Source organism: Chelonia mydas, chromosome 10 (assembly GCF_015237465.2).
Source record: "Chelonia mydas isolate rCheMyd1 chromosome 10, rCheMyd1.pri.v2, whole genome shotgun sequence".
NCBI classification, from domain to species: domain Eukaryota; kingdom Metazoa; phylum Chordata; order Testudines; family Cheloniidae; genus Chelonia; species Chelonia mydas.
The window spans coordinates 10,488,995-10,510,419 of NC_051250.2; the positions used below are offsets into that span (position 1 = coordinate 10,488,995).

Consider the following 21,425-nt stretch of genomic DNA (forward strand, 5'->3'; position numbering starts at 1 on the left):
CGCTTCAGCAAAATGCCTGATTTAGTAACCCCACGTTGGAAAGGGAAAGAGTATACTCCTTGACTCTACACAGCTCAGCTGCTACCCAGTTTGTTCTCAGAGAAAACCCCATACTTCTTAAAGTGGAAGTATATTTTACCTTGGCTGAACAGCTAGCTCTCTACAAACAGAAGAGAATTTCATAGAGATCACAACTAAATTCTTACGCTTTATTCTTGAGCTATTGCAAAAATCACCGAGGCAGTGCTATCTAGGAGAGCATTTTATTTACTTATTTACATCTAACTCCCCAACCAGTGGTAGGATGGCTTTATGATTGTTATTATTAAATATCTGATTATGGACTTAGGTACCCATGGCAAGTTTCAACCTCAATAAAGAGACAAAGTGGGTGAGGTAATATCTTTTACTGGACCAACTTTTGTTGGTGAGAGAGACACGCTTCCAAGCTTACACAGAACTCTGCCCCAAAATGCTTACATGTGTAAAACAAAACAAAATAATAATGACCTGGAGGAAGAGATGTCATTAGGCAAGAGGGAAGGATATTTACACATAATCAAAATGGAAGGCTGCCTGTTTTCACAAGGCATCATACAAATCATGTAAGCCCCTTATGGATTTCTATTACTACTAATTTACATTTTGTTACCTTGACAGTAGGGTGTCCAGGTGTCCAGTTTCTGACCGGAAAGTCTGACCAAAATCGGGACCTAATCGTGTCCAGTCAGATCTACTGACCAGACACTCAAAATCCAGTTACTGCGGGTGGGGAGGCACCAGGTCATCACCTGCACCAGCCCCTACTCAGCTGGGGCCACTTCCTACCTGTGTTGGGCAGCTGCAGCTCCCAGCCCCAGCTGTGCAGGCACGTCCCTCCCGACCTGGGCCGTGGGGAGAGAAGAAGGGAAAAGCAGTGAGCGAGGAAGGATGAGGGGAAGAGGAGCAAATGGGGGTGGGGCCTTGGGGCAAGAGGTGAGACAGAGGGGCGGGATCTCGGGCAGAAGAGGTGGGAGGAGAGGTTCCAGCACTCTTGCTGAAAGTGTCCAGTTTTTAAATATTACAAAGTTGGCAACCCTACTTGGCAGCCATGTTAGGATTTGACAATCGGTATAAGTTAATGGCAGCATTCACTGCCCTAGAATAGTAGTATCTAACCTGTGGCAACCCAGAAGTCACCTGTGACCCTTGAGCAACTGAAGAAAGTGAATATAAACTGAAAATATGTTCCCTGAGCTGTGCCTTGTATTTTGTAAAGGGAAGTGTTTAAATCAGCACTTTTGAAATGGGGCAATGTCTCTTCAAATGCCTCCTACCACTTCTCCTGCAGCCCCAGGAGCAGCTCTGGTCTGAGCAGGAAGTGCAGCTCTGGGCAGCTGCTGTCACTTCCTTGCTGCAGCTGCTCAGCAGTCCCCTGCTGGCTGGCTCTTGCAACAGAGGGACTGGAGGAAAAGAGTAGCTCTGACTTTGGGAACTCCCCTAGACTCAGGCACCTCTTGAATGAAGCTTTCCTCTTTCACAACACATTCAGAGCCATTCATAGTAGATGAAGAGAGAGTAAACAGAGGCAAAGCTGGGAACCAAAAATCAATTATGATTCTCTGCTCTAGCCCCAGAATCCATATGCCAGCTTGGGAGAGCCAGAGTGTAGTGTGCCACACTCTCTCACATTCTCTCCCCACACTCTAGGGACTGCAGGGAAGGAGAGAAGTGTGCAAGGAACTCATGGTCTGTTTCTACTCCTGTGAGCTCCCTGAGTGGTGCAAAAAAAGTGGAACAACAGGACAAAGAATGTGACCCAAAGTATTAAATGTGGCATCCTGTACGTTTTGAAATAAGGTTTGGGTCTCAGGCTGAAGAGGCTGGACACCACTCTAACATCATAACAAAGATGAAAGACAGTGATTTGGTCATGGCTAGTGATCTGTGTCTAGGCAAATTATATATTGATTATCAGGGCAGTTCTGATTCTTCACCCGTTCTCAAAACATGCTAATTTGTTATTTAAAAAGTAATGTTGAAGCAAGTCAGGCAGGAGCCCATTCAACGTTAACCTGTGTTTATACTGAACGGTTTCCAAATCAGGAATTCAAGTAATTTCATATCTTTTAGGGCCAGGAGAAGGAATTCAGCAAATCTGAGAATAGCACATTTGTGAGCTTATTTGCAAGTGCTCTCCCTCTCCTAGCCAACTTCACAACTTGAAGGTGCAGAGGTGGCATTTTTTGTTTTTTTGTTTTTGAGCTTCTACAACAGGATGATTCTAAGGGTATTTTAAATGTGATTTTACAATGTTGTAATGTTTGACATTAGCACAACATATGTTTTTACTGCTCAATACTTGTAGGCTTACAGATAATTGTGGAATGTTTTGAATATTATTCAACAATCAAAATATTTATTATCAAGTACATACAGTGTATGCCTACCATTTATAAAACTTTAACAGATTTAAGCATTAACTTTGGAAGCACACTTCAGAATTATTATATAATTATGCTTTTGTGAACATAAGTTACATTATTGTATATATTTGTTGATGCAAAGGAAAGAGGAAAAGGAACCTTCTAGAACCACACCTTTGTCTAAATAAGGTCACAACCAAACTTGCTAAAATAGTTGCCTTGTAGTAGGAGGGGTGGAGGGGGAAGGAAGGAATTTCAATTACATTTGTTCATTGTCAATCTTCTAAAAAAATCCTTTGTTTTCTGTTATAATAGCATAAATGTTATCTTAGAATTATCAAAACATCTATTGAATCTATAATAGAGTACTCTAAAAATATCTTGGATCTCAGGATTTTCCCAAAGAGGAATATATAAAAAGTGAACGAAGATCAGATTATACAGTACATTGGTATCATTTGTTATGGAAAACTCAGTTTTTGCCAAACCACAATATTTTTTCTATATTTAAACTGAAGGTTCCAGTCTGTGTGTTCTACTCCTGACTCCTACCTCCCTTCCACTGTAGTGTAACAAATCTAGGGCAACCTAAAGTGTCCTTGTGGCACCTTAGAGACTAACAAATTTATTTGGGCATAAGCTTGCATGGGCTCCAGCGAAAGCTTATGCCCAAATAAATTTGTTAGTCTCTAAGGTGCCACAAGGACTCCTGGTTGTTTTTGCTGATACAGACTAACACGGCTACCACGCTAAGGTGTCCTGTTTGTCACTACGATGCGTACAATGGCCATTCAGTTTCACAGCAGAAGTATAGCTTGAACTTGAATTCTTCTTTTCCAAAAGCATTGGCTCTTCCCACCTGAGTTAAAGGAGAATCTCCATTAACTTATAGCTGTATGACTCAGTTCAGAAGTTCAAAGTCTATACAGTAAAGGGCAGTGGTATACAAATGCACAGTAGCCAGTTCAGTGTAACAGATGTGCACTTGTAAAACTCCATGTGATGCACATTTTGGTTTCTAACTTTTGATGTTAGGAGTTGGTAGTTTTATAATTTTGTTGTTTACTGTTGTCTCCCATGTAGTATAAGCGTACAGTAATCTTACCTATTACCTTTGCTGAATGACTGTGGTGGTACCATAGTGCAGACTTCCCTTTTTAGACTTCCCACTTCATCCTTATAAAGGTTTTCATGAATAAGGGCTTGTATAAGTGTTTATTACTTTAAATAAAATATTTGAGACAAAAAAATCCAAATGATGTATGCAAAACATTTGCATTGCACAAAGAACATCTCATGTAATAAAGCCTTGTCCTGTTTCTAGTTTCTATAACTGGAAGGAGTTCAAATTTGCTTTATGGAGTTTTCACCGAGGCTGCTCAAAAGATAGCTCTAAAAGATTAGTAGCAAGGGAAATTAATTTAGAGTTTATTCTCTAGTACAGCCCTGAAAGCAGAGAATGGGTAGGCTTCTTCTGTCTGTATTTTTAAATGCAGCTCAGTACAATCAATATAGTTGGTTTTGTTGTTCTGTTTATTACAGCAGCAACCACATTAACAGATTATGAATGTAAATACTGTACCTGGTTGAAATTGGAATTAGGAAATGTAGAAACACCATGCTAACACTGGCAAATGAGAGGCTATCATAGTTCAGAGAAGCCACACAACAGATAACCAAATTGACCTAGCAGAATTTAATATGGGACATAATACTGCAGTTTTCCAAAAGGTTTTATTATACATGGGCATTAATTAATGCAAAGTTACAATAAAAATATCAGAATTTGCACAATAAATCACCTAGTATGTTCAAAGTTGACTGCGGAACTACAATGATACTAGAGCAGAAGAAGCCCTATGCAGGGGGAAATGATGCCCGTGCGAACTTTTCCCCAAAAGAACTATTACTTTTGATTAGAGATAACAACTGCAGTAAGAAAGTAACAGAACACTAGATGACACAGGATTTTTGCACAGCTCCATGAAAAATTATATTCCTCAATGCACTAAGGGGCCATCATGGGAAACTTTCTGGGGGAAGGGAGATAACAATGAGCTACCTACTATAAAATGTTACAGGGAAAGCTCACGTATGTGTTAAATGAATAAGAAGAGCTCTGCTGCAGTAATGGGTAGGAGAGAGGGAAAAAATCTTATTTCACTGACAAAGGGTAACAGTTTTGTTTTCTAAACTGACCCTGAAGTCAGCTCCAAATAAATTAACAATTTCTGCTCAAAACCACAAAATGAACAAACATCTGATTGTGTGGTTCCAGTTTTCTGCCCTCCTCTATTATTCCTTTAGAGCTACTCATAGAGTGTCAGAATACAATGCAATATTGCTGCCAGCTTTTACTCCATCAGAACACAAATCCCCGGAGAAAAGAGAGAAGTAAAAATGGCCAAATTTCAGTACATTCTTTTTAAAGAGGAACAAAAGCAAAACATTTTCTGCCTGCTATAATTGACAAATGTTGGTGCTCCTAGATGAAACTGAATCCAATTCACTTAACCTTTAGTAATATGCAAGCACTCACACAGGGGAAGTCACTCCTGTGCAGAAGGCCAAAAAAGGTATATGCACTGTTTAAGCAGGGTTAAAGTGGAGCTTAAGTAATGAACAGACCATGTGGTGGCCCTCTGCATAGGCAGGAATTTCTTCAGGACAGGTCCTAATATGTTCATGCCACTCTCTTGGGAGTCCTCCAATTAGCTGCTGAAGTTTGTCTGATTTGCCTTCTCTTCTATGAACGTCTGGCCTTTTTCGAAGAGTTCAGCTAGCACTCCAGTAGGAAAGTCTATACAATTAGACTGATTGCTGAAAGTACTGTAGATTACAAGAGCACATAATGAGCTCATTTCATATGGGTCCCCGAATGGGTCAGTACCATAGACATAGATGTGAAAGGTTCAATATCCCATTACCAGTCTCAAGAGACATCTAAATACTCACACACCACATGAGCGCCTCCCAGCAGTTTTCCTTTTACAGTGAGTTTGCAATAGTTAATTTTAAAAATACCGCAGAGAACATGGATATCATATAGCATAAAGCACATGTAAGCAGGGTCTGAATGAATTTTCCCCATGCAGCTAGCTGGGAGGGGGGAAGAGACTTCAGGAGCAAACTGCATTTACATGAACACACCTATTCTGCTTAGATATCCAGCAGATAGAACGGTGTATTGCTCAAAGTGATCAACTTTGGCTGGTGTTGGGTTACAAAACACTTTAGTACTGAATGCAGGGGTAGTGAAATGCTGTTATCAATATTGTCATTATTGTATGAATAAAGGGGAGCAGAACTGTGCTTAACCTGTCCCAAATGAGGGGGTCACCCTGAGCTGAAAGGACCTCCTTAAGCCAGGGGCTCGAATGCCAGAGCCCTGTGAAAGGAAGAGGAGTGGGGACAGGTGTCTCAGCCAAGAGATGTGGACTCTCCCCAACGGTCCCTGGTCTTGTTTAACCTGTTCCTCCCCACTGTTAAAAGAAAGAGCTAAACAGACTTCATTAGAAGCCTCCTTGTTATTTTAAATGCTCAATCAGATCTAAAATCAGTTGTAGTGGAACTATGTTTCTGCCCAGTCTGCAAATAACTAAAAATCATTGAGAGACTGACCTGAAGAAGTCACAGCAGAGAGGCAGGTGGCAGCAGAAAGTGACTGATGGGTAGTGAGCAGGCGGCCGGCAGGAGCAACTGGCAAAAGCAGCGAGCAGGTGGCCAGCAGGAGCGGCCAGCAAGAGTGGCCAGCCAGAACAAGCTCTCAGATGGTGGAGTGAGCAAGGTGCCTTCTTCCCAGGGTGGGAGGTGAACTCACACAGATGCACCTCTGAATCCTGGGTCCTCACTGACCAAGGATAACCGCTGTGAGTGGGGTATGGTGAGGGAGCAGAGGGAGGCACACTAAAGGAACTTTTGGTTGTAGAACTCAAGAACATGAGGCAGAAGGCACTGCCCAACGTGCACCGGGGTGGGTGTCCTGCTCACAGTTTTATGTTTATGAATCCTGCTTGTGGTGTTTTCCCTAATTAATGTTGGGTGACTTCTCTCCTTTTCATGAAAAGTTTCTTTTCTACACTCAGACTCTGTGCTTGCGAGTGGGGTAGTATTGCCTCTCAGAGGCACCCATGGTGGTGCATAATTTTCCCAGCTTACTGGTTGGGGGCTTGAGCCGTTTTTGTGTTGCACTGTTGAAAAGGAATGCCTAGATATTGAATGTGATCCTGGTTGCTGCTGGCTCCACCTTGCAGAACGGTTACACAATACTATAGGGTGCCAGTATGTAGCAAAAGTAGAGAGCTAATCTATGGGTATTTACACAGAACTTTTAGATACCTGTGAATAATAGAGGCTAGAGATTTGTGATTAATTGGAGTGACATATTGATGCATAAAAGACAGACCCTACAGAACAACCTTTCTGGGAAGAGGTTAACATTCAAGGGAGAGATTCTTTCCCATTCTCACCTGTACTCTATTGGGGCAACATACAAGGTCCCTACACATGAGGCAAGGGCTGGTAGAGGGTTTGCCAAGTGTAGGACAAGGAGGGGAATTTCTGTAAAGAGATTCTGAGAGCTCTGGGTTACTGACTGATCAGGACACATGGGCAAAAGACAAACAGCAATGGATTTAAGTAACAGGCCACAGCTTTATTAACAAAGAAAAGGGGCACAGTATTCCTACACCCTCTTCCATACCAGGTATTTAAATGGATCTAGCGTGCGGTTACAGGCTCCCACCATACAGTCAATAACTCATGGTAGGAGTGGGTCTATACGGATACTGCGTTGACCTAACTACATCAACATAAGTTCTATGTCTCTCACGGAGGTGGAGGTAAGTCAGTGTAGTGGGCGAGTTACATTGGTGGGAGCTAATTTTTGAGGGTAGATGCTTAGAGTTAGGTCAACGTCAGCTGCTTTACATTGAGCTAAATCTGTATTGTAGACTAGGACTCAGTCTCTGACAGGAGATACTTGCTACAGGTGAGATATTAGGGGCTACATTCAGCAACCTTTTCAGTACTCTCATTAAAATCAATGAGACTGTTTGTACGAGTAAGGACTACAACACAGGAGTCAGGCCCTGCATTTTCCAGTGTCTGATTATTGGAGACTCATTTCTAATGCAACTGCAATGAGTGAGCAGAAATCCATATTAAACATGCACATGCCACTTGAACTTCAGACTCTTCTTAAACATTCAAAGACTGTAGCATTCTCTTTATTTTCAGTACCAAAAGTAATTGATTTTTCTTTTTACTCCAATGTCCATATTTAAACATGAAGTAGTTAGGCATCAGAGGGTTCTACCTCTCATCCTTTCTCATTCCCATTTGTGCCTCAGTATTGGGGAACATAAATTATGGTAATATTTCACTTGACCTTCACTGCAAAGTGTCTTTCATTGTTCTGCACCATAACCTTTAACATAGTTTAAATGTAACTTATAGGGCCAAGTACAATTTAATTTCAGTTTTAGGAACTAAAAGCCCATTAGAAGTATATTGTATCTTAACATTTACATTTGTATCATTTTAGAATGTGACTTGCAAATAGAAGAGTCAGTGCATGAATGGGTTCTAATGGGGAAGAGACAAGGGATGGGAAAGGAAAGGAAGGATTCAGAGTTTTAAGGAGAGTAATGTAAGAGCACGAAACATATCCCCACCCTCCACTGACTTCTTTTTGTAAACCTTGTACAGCTTTTTAATAATAATTTGCAAAAAAAAAACCTCCCCTGTGCACTAATGGTAGCAGTATCCCCTAATGGACATTTAATAAATCCCAATTCCATACAGCAAAAGACAGGCAGAAAAATGGCAGAAGTATAGGCTGATAAACAGATCTTTAATTAGTTCAATTTCTGTATACCCACAACTGGTGTTCAGTTTAGAAACAAACAACAACAAAAAGACTTAAAAAACCCCATACCCCTTCAAACAAACAAAATCAGCTGTGCTAGTGGAAAACAAATTACTTGACACAGTGGAGGCAAGTGAGATGGATTCTGACATCAAGACCCTTCTATTTAAAAAGCTCTTACTGCGTTGAATTCCCAGAAACAGCTCTCACTGATCAGTTATGTCATCAGAATGTGGTGTTTTGATGATGTGTGATAAAGAGCCATCTTCCTTTTGATATCATAGTGTAGAAAATAGGTTAAATAAGTTTGAAAAATGGCTCACTTTGAAAAATATTACACTGAGAAAGTTTTGTAAGGAAAACTTTTTGGGCATTTATTATTTACTATTTACACATTTTCTCCTGCAAATGTCACACTTCTCATTCTTTTGGCATAGACTAAAGACTTTTATTCTTGTGCTCACAGACATCATAGATTTCCCTAGTGATTTAATTTAGCTGGTTTATTTTCCCCCCACACTGTACTGTATTAAAGGGTGAGACTCTAAAGTTCTTGTCAAGTGACACTAATATGCCTATCCCAAAATGAAAGCTACTAACAAGCTGTCTTCAGGTACTACTGTTCTCAGATGACTTTGGAAGTACATTACTGAACTTTGTTTACTCCTGCAGGATATGTAAATCTTGGATTAAGAATTTTTGGCTATTGTACTAGTAACACCAAAATCACCAACAGACATCATTTTTTATAGCTACAAAAGCAATTGTTCCTCCCCCTACTTCTTCCCCTTAGCATCATTTGTAATCCTGTAAACCATAACACAGAAGACAGATTTGCCTACACCACTCAGGAACAGGGATTTATTGCAGGCCCTTTTTAAACAACTGCAGCTCTGCTGCAATTGATTTCTGCAGCCTAAGAAAGGCAGCTTGGCAAACTTCAGCGCTGTACCTTTTCGATTCAGAATGTGTTTGACCAACTGATGTTGAACTGCTCTGTAAGACCAACTGTATGTTTATTTCATATCAGTCAATACAGAAAAAGTACCATCAGAAATGAAAACCTGCAGATTTCTTTGTTGAGGGGGGAAGAAGAGGGGAAGAAGGAGAAAACATCAATAGTTTACCATTCTTCTGTTAATTCAATATTACTCTAAGGCAGTCAATTAAAATGCCATGTAATAAAGCAGCTGTTACAATGGGATCCCAAATCTTACTAAGTGTCAAGGATGTTAAACCCACAAAATTAAAGATCTCCTAACCTAAAGTCATTAAGTTACTTTAATAAAAATGATGTTCTGCCATCTAATTTCCCATCTGAATAGTGTTTTACTGGTAAAATTTTGTCTAGAAACGTACAATCATTGCAGCACTTTGATGTAATGGACCCCAAAGGACCCTTCAACCTTATTCCATATGTTGGATAATTATGAACTCATTCTTTCTGTTTAAAATGTGATTCTATTCTGAAAAAATGACTGCAAATATGGCATTGCAGATTTCTGTTTACTAATTACATCCTGATTAAATTTTCTCAGTTCCTAAGTAAGGATTTTTTTTTCCTAGTTACCAGCCCTGCAAACTCCAAATGAATTTGAGAATCAAGTTGGGCTCTCCCTCTTCTTGTATATCATCATCAGTAATAAAGGTTCTGCAGCTCAAATTCTGCTTAGTTGCACCTGTGGAACCTCGTAGTCTGCAAATTATGTCCTGAAAAACACCTGCATAACCACTGATCACAATGCACAGGATTTTACTTGAGTAATTGCTTGTCTCCTCTGGATTAGCACAGGAGTAACTCAGGGAAGAATTTGACCTTGGCTTTGAAACTTAATTAGCAATTCCATTGATTAAGCAAAACTCAGAAAAGAATCTGTCTCACATTTCAATAGCTGGTTTTGGTGCAACATTGCTAACAGAAGATAAAAACAGTAAAAGCCTACTTCTGACAAAAAGTAAATAGATAGGACTGAATATGTTCAAGGAACAGAGCTGCGTTGTAAGAAGGTGCCACTTTTACACTAGTTAACTTTCAGATTAAAATACATTTAAAGCACTGTTGTAAAGTTAGTGTCAGATGTGTCCCGCTTTCAAAAATTCTATTCAGTTCAGATTTCAAATAAATCTTTACATACAGTTATACAGTGTACAGTTTACAGTTATACAGTGCAAGTTTATCTGACTCTTAATAAAACCTGTAAAATTGTGAGCCATTTGAAATACATTATATACTGTATGCACAGATCTCTGCAGATCTACAGAACACATATATTTATACTCTGTATGTGTGCATGACTTCACGATGCAGAGTAAAAGAAAAATAACTGCTAAACAAAACAAATTTGTACTGATCTCTCTTTATCAGATATAAAATACATAATTATGGACTTTGTCCACAGTGAGTAAAAAAGGAGGTATAAAGGTAGATATGGATTTTTCCAGCAGAAGTTTTAAAAGCCTTATAAGCTGCTTAGAAGTTGTATTACCTTTAGGAATTAAACTGCAGGGTATTTTTATTTGTTTTAAATACACACACTTCTCTTTTATTCAGTCAGATATATTTGCCAGTGGGAAAACTCAGTGGGTCTAATTCTGCTCTGTTACACCAAGAACAATGTGGCATAATTCCACTTGAGTCAATGGAATTACACTGAATTTACTCTGGAATAACTGAAAACAGTATTATGCTCAATGTCTATAAAGCTGCAGTCTGGGACACTCAAGAGATGAGCTTCAGCTTGACTGATGTATTAATAAAAGCTGCTATCAACTCCATACACATTTCTGTTATCTATCTCCTGTGTTAATGAAATCAGTACACTGATAGTGCATGATGTGGATAGAAGATGTATGGAAAGGTTCAGTTAATGAGGGTTTGTGTAAAATAGTATCCTTATCATAAGGGCATTGATCCCATGGGAGGGGAGAGAATATTTTGAGAAGACACTTTTAGGCATTTGCGTAAAATGAAGTTTGTATGTAAGAAATTCAAGCTATTGTTGTGAAGAGGTTAGTCACATACTAATGCTTCCCTGTAGATGCCAACTCACTTTTGAGCATCAGTCACTGTTACATATATTTTGTCACAGTGTAAGATACCACACACAATGTATGCATAGACCATGATGATGAATCTGATGTTTGTTACCCACAGTGGTATTCTATGTTTATTAAGCAGGACTAGTGAATAACAGTCTTGGGATTGTAACAAGAACTGGTTTGATTCCTTGATCTCATTGTCCTAATCCCTGTTGGTAGAATGGAGTCCTACCAGATAGATTTCATACTAATCTTGTCATCTCTGCCAGAAGACTGAGACCACGTTTGTTTTCTCTTTGGTGATAGACTGCTTCTACAGTTAAAGTTACTAATATGAAAGACCTTTAATCTATTTTAGATGTTTCTAAGGCACCTGTCACTGTGGTATCTAAGCATCAATAAATATAAGAGAGCCAAAACGCATTCTGTGAGCCTTTTTCAATACAAGTATCCTCAGTGTGACTTAACTTATTATTGAACACAACATAGAAAGGGTAGGATACAGAATATGTATGTGCATTTGTATGTTTGCCAACTCATAGAACAGATAACCACATAAGTAGTGTGAGATATATCATCCTCAAGAACCCACCTTCAATGCAGCTGGAAATTTCAACATGAATCTAATGTTCCTCATTCATATCCCTCAAGAAGAGTCATTATTGTTGTTACTTCTACAAGCAACTGCCAACTAATTATGATTAAGTAGAGAGGAAGCTGGGAAGAGATTATACGTGCAGGATTGAAAACAAAAACATGAAATTTACATTGCACGTTAGCCATTACTGTGATCACTACTCATTATATTTTTCCTTTCAGACTTTGAGGTCTTTGGGACAGGGACTATATATTTCTGTATGTTTCTACAGTTCCTAGTATATTGTGTACTACCATAATAAATAATAATAACAATAATAATACATAATAATAAGTAATAATTAATAAAGTTCAATTCCTCTGAATTGTTGTTCCATTTAAAATGGATGTCAAAATAAATACGTGGACAGCATGGCAATGAAAAAACTGCAAAAGAGACCTAGTTGCTCAATAAAATATTGTAAGTATCTATATCTGTATCTACATTGATATCTATTAGGCTCACCTCAGAACTTTTCCCTTGCAGTGATCATAAACTACTTTATCAGTATACTGAATCCCTGTTTTATTTACTCACTAGAACACTGCTCCTGAGTTGTGGATCTACCCTCCATTTAATACAGTGTAATCCTGTTACACCATTCTACTCTGTATCCTCCAGAGTTTCAAAGCAACAGCTTTTCTGTTCAGATTCCAGAAGATATTATGCCTCCTCTGCTTCCTTTCTTACTTCTAGCTGATTTGACAAGGATGGTATTTACAACCAGAAAAAAACTGTTAATAAAATTACAAGCATCAGCTAAAGAGGAACTGAAACAATAATCTATTGTCATCACTCTGGCATGGAAGAGTCATTCTTCTCTGTGTTAACCAGTATCCTGGGGGAAGACAAACTACAACATTTCCAGTTCTCCCTGACTTTCACACTCTGTTTCTGAGGCACATGTAAGAGAGCATGTAAATCAACTTTGGGGAAGTGAGCAGTCTCTTATTAAGAAAGCACATCCTCATCTCTCACAGTATTATTACTCAAAGCTCCAATTTTACATGATGGTCTCCAATCACTTTAATAATGGCTGAACAGTTAAAGGTAAAAATTGCAACTATTCTGAATGCATCACTTCTGGTTGTAAGTCAGTGTTGCAACTCAAGGGTTGGTTTTCCATTACCATAGTTGTGAAGAATTGTGTACTGAATATTACAACATGATGCAATTTGCAATAGAATGAAAAGTGTTGGATATTAAAGTAGATTTGGGCTTTTAACTCAGGCAAAAATTTCAGTCATGGTGTAATGACACTGGGCCTTGGGACACATCTGCACATCCCAGTGCCCCTATTACAGACTCAGAACCCTTTAAATTTGGGAGTTCTAGTTGCAGGGCACATAAGTAGGAACAAGGCAGATGTAAGCCTTTCTGCCTCTTAGGCAGGAAGAGAAGACAGGAGAGAACCATGGTTAGGGGAAACCTACTATGGGTATCTCCACGGTAGTCAGGAAGAGCTACTAAAGGGATGAAGTTGGAAAGGCCTCAGCTGTTTAGTATCCAGTAGTTTTGAGATTGTGTTTTGGGACTAAACCAAGCCCTGAAAGATGTGATGAGATCTCATAGCTGAAACTTCATTGTTCAGTCTCTGACTGGTGCACCTTTACACCACACTTGGTCTCCACAGTTAGGTGCGTCTTCCCCGCACTGGCCCTGATAGGGTTAAAACCCAGCCTGGAAGGCTGCAAGGAAACAGCCAATTAGGGCAGCAGCTGGACCAACCAATCAGGACCCAGATGGCCCATATAAAAGGAAGCTGCAGGCCAAAGCAAGGCAGTCTGCTGCAGGAAGCTCAAGGGCGGGGACTGGCTTCCTAGAGGGCTGCAAAACTAGCACTGTGAACAGGGCTGCTAGGACTTGTAGGCCTGTGACCCTGGGAAGAGGGTGAAGGAGCAAGAGCTGAAGGTACTGGGGCTGCGGAGAAGTGGCCCAGGGGATCGAGACAGACTGGTGGAGAAAGAAAGGAGGGGCAGCGGGAAGCTGTTGTTTACAGGGTCCCTGGGCTGGGACCCAGAGTAGTGGGCAGGCCTGGGTCCCTCCACCTACTTACCCACCCATTTGCCACTGAAGAAGTGGCCAGGCTATGGACTGCCAAGCTGTTCTGAGAAGTGGCTAGACTTTCTCACAATCCAGGTTCCCCCCCCTTCCAGAGGGCTGTGTCACAAAGCAGAGGCAGTGAGACTAGAACTGCAGTGGGTCTGCAGGTGGCAACAAAGATGGGAGAGCCACCACCACCGGAGGGCACACCTGCTGACCAGAGCTAATTCCCAAAATGGCCAGCAGGAGGCACCAGTGTGGTGGGTGACCCTGTGACAGGTGCCTAAATCCATATTTACCTGCACACACTGAAATAAGTGGCTGATTTTCAAAGGTGCTGAGCACTAACATATCCCCCTGAAAGCAATATTTACCAACTGTTCAAATGGCATTATCTGAGACTACCAAATTTCACCTTTTCTCTTCTAATTTTTAGAATAGGAGATAACTGTGTGGTATCAGTTGGCAAGTGTTGCCTGTTTAATGACTTTTATTATACATGCATACTCCTTCCTTTTAAAAAAAAATCTAGATAAAGAGAGAGGAACATTTTTTCCATTTAAAAAGTAGTTATATATGCTATTTGTGATCAAGTGCCTTGCCCCCTAACTGGTCTCATTCTCACATAAAACAAATGAGTAATCAAATATAAATTCTAGCACTTTTCATTTTGTGTCTGTTCTTCAAATAGCCTTGCTCTCCGGATGATTTCTAACAGACTACTGGGGTTTCTTCACCAAAGTTTAAATCTCTGGATTTGAACATGTGAACACTAAAGTGAGAGAAGGTTAAACTGACTTGCCTCCCAACTTTGTGAGGTATATTTTCTCAAGTGATTTTTTTTTCTATTGTGAGTTTATTTTTCCCCTCAGCCTTTAATCCACATACTTCCAGTAATCTCATTGCTAATGACTTGCAAGGTATTCAGTCAACAAGGAAAATATTCACTGGGGCAAAACATGTCTACAGACGTTGTCTGTTTCATCAACTGTCCACTAACCAGAGAGGAGTTCTAGTTTATTGAATAATGATAGTGTATATTTAGAGATTTATGCACTGGGTAAATACAGCAGAAAAATTTCAAAGGAGAAGAGAGACCCAATAGTCTGTTAAGATATGAGGGTCAAATCAACATTTACAGAAGTGCTGAAAAAACAATTTACTTATTTTGGTGATTTGCATGTTCATTGATCAATTCATAGTATCAGTGGGAAGTAATACATTTATGATTAGATAGGAGAGTAAAAGGAACAAACAAGATATTAACCCAACAGCTCATTAAACCTATTGCTGAAGACCACACTGTATGTAAGAAAGATTTCAGAGTGGAAAAGTAAAAGGTTAAGGTTTGGATTTTTTTAAGTTTTAGTAAAATATTTGTAGACTTGATAGAACATCTTTCAGGCTCCCTGTTACACATCTTTGCATATTTTGTCAGTGGAGAAAAGCCTATTAAATGGATACTATTCTTCATGTAATGTGCAACTTAATTTTATAAGGGGGTATCAATCAGAGTTGGCAAATCATTCACCCACTCTAATGGTATTGATATGAAGGTTTCAAACTGGTTCAAAGCATTGAAGAGAATGTTTGTGTCCAATCACCCTTACAAGATTGGCTAAGTACACTTGTCATGAATCTTAAGTCTCAAAATTAAATTTCCATACAGTAATGATTAATAGGATGATGAGGCATGGGGTTTAGGGCAATAGTCCGTATTATACCAAATTGGACAAAAGTTTAAGACTAGGAAATGATGACAGAAGTATAATTGAATTTGTAAAGCTGCTGTATCTACTATACAATATGGTTTCAACTAGGAAAGGAGGAAAAATAGAAACAAGCTTTTATGTCAAACAGGCAGCTGCAATACCCTCTTACAGATCAAAAGAAGAAAAACTCAGGGTTAGTTGCTGGGAGTTCCAGAAAGAATTTGTCAGCTCTCTTGGGTAATGGGAAATATGCCATGGCTTTTGGACAGCAAAAGCACAAGCTCAGATCCCATCTGTAGCTGTTCCTTCAACCTAAGAGGCCTTTGAAATGCAGGCTTTTAACCAACTGATCATACAACTCAAAGCTTAACTCTTCATAGAAATGAAGGATAAGTACAAGAGAATTCAACAACATATCTACTATTGCACAGTTTCATGTGGTTTAATAAAATGGAAGGTAATCTATGAAATGACAAGTTAACTTAAAGTAAAGCTACCTCCTTATTCAACCACGATTCTTTACATCAGAGTTTACCATAGGTAGTTTAGGAGTTTAGGAGGCTGGCCGCTGGAGCAGCTCTCAGCTACATAGAGCACCAGGAAATTTGGGGCAATTTAGTGCCCCAAATTTCCTGGTGCCCTACGCAGCTGCATAGTTTGCGTATGGGTAAGAACGGCCCTGGGTGGACTATAAAGAAAGGGGACGGGGCTTGGCTCCCTGTCATGCCAGAGATAGGAGCCCTGAAACCCCCTGTGTCCGCTCCTTTAACAAATACCTCCTTTAAATACTTTACCAATCAAATTATCTGATCACTGTATCCCTTCCCTATGGAGTACCTGCACTGGACATCTACCCCACATCAATATAATGGAATGGGGGAAAGGCTATAATACCATAACTCGTTTGCCCCTCCCCTCGAACCTGCTGTGGAGAAGGCAAAAAACAAAAACCCCACTTTGCCAAGGCCAATCTGGCGGTGAGGGAAGAAATTCCTTCCAAGCCCACAATGAAGGAGTGACTAGTGCAGTGCCCACAGTGGATCCTGAGCAAACCTGGCATTTTATCCCTTCCATGGGTGGATCCTGCTCCCTCTGGTCCAGATAAAAGAGAGCTTCTCCTGCCCGGCCTGTACTTAGATAACCTCCTCTCTCTTCTGGTCACCTGAAGGGATGGGTCAGTGTCCCCAGGCTGATCTCCTCTGCAGCTGCTGCAAGATCACTCCATGCCTACTACTTAAATAGGTACACACCTTTCTCCAGCAAGCCAAACAGCCCTCCAGCTTAATGGGCATGTGTGGTCACTGACATCAGTAGGAGTTGTGGGTGTTCATTCAGCATCTCTTTGGCTTTGAGTGATTGGATCCAATTTGCTAATATTGATATATGTTCAGGGATTGACATCACTGACAAACCCACCACATTTTTTCGGTGACAGTTCTAACGTTTTATTCCTGAAGACTGGCCTCTTGAATCTTACAAAACAAACTAACCTGGATTTTCCATGTTCAGGAAGTATTATCATTATGTAATAAGATCAGATTTGCCACCTCAGTATTTCATATACACTGGTAATGTAAAATATGCAAACTAATTTTCCATCCATCTCAGTCTGAATGCTCTGCAAATTCATGCTTCAGTAATCTGATCCATTTTAGACATACAGTCCAAATATCATTACCTGCAAACTGCATGATCTCCCATTCCTTAGATCTGTTTTATTTTAAAGATTTGAGATTAGGGAGTTAGCTAGTACCCTGGGGAATTTTTTTATTTTTTTAATTCAGGGAGCTTTTCCCAATGCTGCTTATGAAAGCTTTTCAGAATCAGATCTATCTGAAAACTGCCTTCCACGGTGTTTCACCTAATTCACAGTGAGAAAGTACTAGCACTGTCTAAATCAGAAGTTTGTAACTGCACTTTCTCCAACATTTCTTTTGTAAGTGGAGTGATCATCTGTCGGGTTTTTACCTGATAACCAGGATCAGGAACATTGCTTGTGTTTTAAGTGATGGTTCCTCTTGGATAGCTTAAAAACAACTGAAGGATAAAACTCTTTCAGTGTCTGTCTCTCACTATTTTGACATAGTTTGATGTCTGATTTTTCTATGACAAACATTTATTCAGCACATCTCAAAGAAATTAGGGCAGCACAGGGGAGGGAAAGGTCTTATACAGGAAGTTCATTTTTTATTTTCTTTTTTAAAACATTTGGAAGTAAAATGCAGACAAAAGCGGGGGTGGGAGATGACCCTCTTTATGTGCTCTGAGGGACAGAATTTGGTGGTGGAATGGGAAAGTACCTACGGTCACACCTATGGTGAACTCCTAAACTACCTACCCCGTGAGAGCGGGGTCAGGCCCACCCTGCAATCACCAGGCAGCAGGAAGTGGAGCAACCTGGCCCCAACCCGGTCCACTCTACCAGATTAATTGTGTCCCAATTCAATTACCTGCCATATTATCATTGATACTGATCTCAGGAGACTGATCCAGTTCCCACTCAGTAGAAATAGTGGGTTTCTCTTTTCTTTAACGAACAACAGCAATTCATCCATATAACAAACAAATATGGCCCAGGAGCTTAATTCAGAATGTCCCTTTGTTATACACCAGAAAAAATTATCTATGGGTTTGCACTGCTTAGGGAACAAATATTTTATGAGCTGAGTCTTCTCATAGATCCAGTCTCTATCAGCAGAAAAACCATAATGGTGTTATGGTGGAAATCAGACAGTGCTGCCGGACCTTTTTCTTAGCTCATGAGCACTGTTCAGTCTTTGAAGAAATGCTGTGTTACTGTTAGTTTTGTGATGCAGCTCTTTTAGGCGGAGCTGTCACAAGCGGTAGTGAAATGTGCTCTCTGCCTTAACCTCTCTAATTAGAGAGAATTTTTTGGAGGAGAGTTGCTCCCTGGGAACCTGGCAAAGGTATTTTTGCTGAGATTCCTGAAAGAGAGGATTGCCTAACTGCTGGGGACTGATTACCTGTGTGCTGACCCCCACGGTCATTCAGAGACTCATTATGCAGTGTAAATAAAACAAGTTACACTAAAGAAAGAATCACAGATTTCTCTTCCAATGGGAAACTTACCTGCAAGGCCCTGACCTCTGCTACTGCTTGACAGAGGTGCTACTATAGCATTCCTCATGATAGCTGACCCAATGCAAGGATTTGATGTCTGTTCTGTGGGGACAGATACTTTTCATTCCCTCACAATGGCCAAAATAGAAAATAACTTTTTACACTTGACCAGCAAATAACATACTTTAACAAGAAGATGGAGGAATCCCCTCAATAAATCTCAGATCTTCTTGAAAATATGCTGAGTGTACAGCGAATACCCTAAAGAAAGTTTTCTTATAGTGTTTTAACAGTGGGTAAGATACTTATGGTATTTGTGATATTTAATGTATTGAGAATGAAGAGTAACACTAACAATAAAAGAGGTAAAAAGACACTATTTAAGGATACTCACTATTTTTAGTTGTTCCCTTGCTAATATTTGTTAGAGATTATCCAATCATTCTCTGCCAGTGAAGTTTGATAAACTATTAGAACTTTTCCACCAACTTCTATTTCTAGATTCTCAATAATCAGTGTTTTGAGCTTTTCTCTGAAAACAAACATTATCTTTAGTTGTATGCAGTGTTGGTACCAAGATATGAGAGACAAGGTGGATGAGTTAATCTCTTTTATTGGACCAACTTCTGTTGGTGAGAGATAATGTGTAAGCTCGATAGCTTGTCTCTCTCACCAACAGAAGTTGGTCCAATAAAAGATTATCTCACCTACTTTGTCTCAATCTTCAATTAGCATTTTTACACCTGCCCACAACATTTGCAATTTAGTCCAATGGATAGCCACAGATTTTACCACAATATCTTCTGAAATTTGTTTTACTAAGGAGTCTTGAACATTGTCTGTTTTCTTAACAGACTTATTTCATGTTCTTAAAATAATTGCTAAAGTTACATCTTTTTTGTAGGCAACAGTTCCACTTGCATTGTCTTCTTTATGTGAAGTGGATATAGGTGAATTAGAAGAACAGGAAAGAGTCCAGGCTACTCCAACCACTCCTGGGGATTCAAGCAACAGGTTGAATAACTCTGAAGTAAGTATTAATGAAGTCTATTGAAGGTGAATAAACAGGTACACTCTGGGAAGATTTCCCCTTTCTTTCTTTGACACTGCCACTCCACTCTTTGACTGCTGGTTGCAAACAACAGACAAAAGTAACTTCAGCAGGAAAAAAATCAGTCTCAAACTGACATTTGACTAGCTCAATTTAGGAACCCATCAACACTTCACACCTAACCAGAGCCTTAGGAAATATAACTGAGCAGTCCCATGGGGTCCACCATATAAGTAAGTCCAAAAGCAACACTACTCACTATATCCATTCACTATATCCATTTCTTTCTTTGAAGCAGTTTTAGTATTTTAAGTCAGTTATTGAACTGCATTTGAATTTTAACAGTTTAAAAATTGGAGGCTTTCCTCAAACTTTGCCGTGTACCATTATGTGCATGCATCAGATGGTTCTAATATTTTCCGATTTGCTTGCAGGCTGAACTGCATGAAAAGAATTCTTTCCAAAGAGAGTCTCTACCCAACTTTAAGAAAAGCAAATCTGTGCATTTTCTCTTCTAGTTTCTGGAGAGAGGCTATCAGAAAGCCTTTTTATTTTAGCACTAAAATTGAAAAGCTATACAAAGTTCAGGACTGATACAACGTGTAGGTCTGACCCACCTCCCCATATAAACACCAAGCACACAATACTCCTTGAACCCCCAGAAACTCTCCTAGAACCTACTCTGTCCTTTCTGAAGCCCTCTAGGGTGGAAAGTTATACACAAATCCCCCTCTCTCCCTCCTGAGAAAAAGTTTATTTTTGTATTCTGTCACACTCCAGCATCATGTATGTTTGTTGCCTAGAGGCAAAGCCATGGTGGAAGTTTGATCACCCGGTCATAAGAAGCTGTGCTGATTGGTGAAAACCAGCAAAGTTAGTACACTGTGGAAAAGTTGAATCTACGATGGAAATTTGGGAATTTGTTCTGGGTAATATTTCACAAAAAAACTTCAAAAAATCCCTCAAATTTTGGGCATTAAAATTGATGAAGTAGAGGTTTTTGCCTGTCTGTTGTCACTTGATCATTCCATTTCAAAGTCATTTCAGTTTCCTACTATGTCAGCTGTGAAACATTCCAGCCTCTTTTGTTTCCCTTCTTGATCCCTCTCAATTTCTAGTTTTCTGCTCTTGAATGGTCTAATTTCAGACCGTCCCAACATCACACCTCCATTACTGGTTTGGTGAAAAGAGACAATCTAGACTGCACAGAGAAGGTGAGGGAAGATGCTGTGCTAGAGTGGAAAAGGCATAGTACCCAACACTGGGAGGGAGCTGCTATGATAAAACTGAACAAATTACAAAGGAGAAGGAGGCAACACCAGAAACAGAAGAAAGTGAAGCTAGATGGAACTAGAAAGAAAGTGGTAGAGCACAAAGGGAAGAGTGAAGTGTTGCTCTGTTAGTCTTTCCTTTTTTTATGTCCTGTTTCTGAGGTTCCATTTGATACCTAATTCCAGTTTACTATTTTTTTCTATACAAATACAAACCAGTTTACTTTTTTTTTCCAGTTCCAGGTTTGCTGCTTCACAGACAAACCAGTTTCCAATTGCTTTCTCCTTTCCAAGTCAGAGGCATGTCAGAGTTGAAC

General features: G+C 39.7%; 1 protein-coding gene across 2 annotated transcripts in view; it reads right to left on the minus strand.

Annotated features, from left to right (window-relative positions):
* The window catches only part of SDK1 (sidekick cell adhesion molecule 1), a 646,346-nt gene that overhangs the window by 303,576 nt on the left and 321,345 nt on the right, over positions 1–21,425 (minus strand). The window lies entirely within an intron of this gene.